Raw genomic sequence first — 704 nt, 5'->3', positions numbered from 1 at the left:
CCTCTTTCATTACAAATGAGGCACTGTCCAAGCTTATTAAACAACTGCACTTACACAGTGAATTTCATAGTGTAGCCAGGGCTGAGAGTTGCTCCTGGGCAGACAGCTGTTTCAAAGCTGCTTAGCTGGGCTATTTGATCTCTCATTTTGTGAGGAGTTAGGGAGCGTGAATCTCTTCTGACTTTTGCTTAGAAGTGTGTTTTAAAAAAACATTTGCATGCTTTGTCACCTGATACCTTAAGCTTTCTTGTCAGGGTTGTGCACGCTTACAAGCTTTACCAGGAGGAAGATGTGGGGCAAAGCCTGGTGTCCAAGTATGAAAACACTCCTATCTACAAAAAGAAGGTGTAAAGCTACACATTGCCATCTGTGTTAACTGAAGCCTGAATGCTCACTGGCATCAAACCAAAGAGCTGCCTGAAGAGATTGGGCTCCAAACACTACTCAGTGTCTACATATGGGATAGTGGTAAAGGGACAACATCCAATTAAGATAAAAGAGTTTTGCTTGGTTTCTTTACTTTCCTCTCTGAATTTCACCTGTCTGAAGTGATTCTATTTCTGAATGTGGCTAATGTAGTCATGACTGGAGAACAGGTATTGAAGGCTATGTGCTGTTTAGGAAAGACAGAAAGAAAGGCAAAGGTGGTGGAGTAGCATTGTACATCAATGATGAGGTTAACTGTAAAGAAATAAGAAGTGATG

Source organism: Chelonoidis abingdonii, chromosome 3, assembly GCF_003597395.2.
Source record: "Chelonoidis abingdonii isolate Lonesome George chromosome 3, CheloAbing_2.0, whole genome shotgun sequence".
Classification (NCBI taxonomy): Eukaryota; Metazoa; Chordata; order Testudines; family Testudinidae; genus Chelonoidis; species Chelonoidis abingdonii.
The sequence above is the reverse complement of the archived record's forward strand: the minus strand, read 5'-3'. Positions refer to the sequence as shown.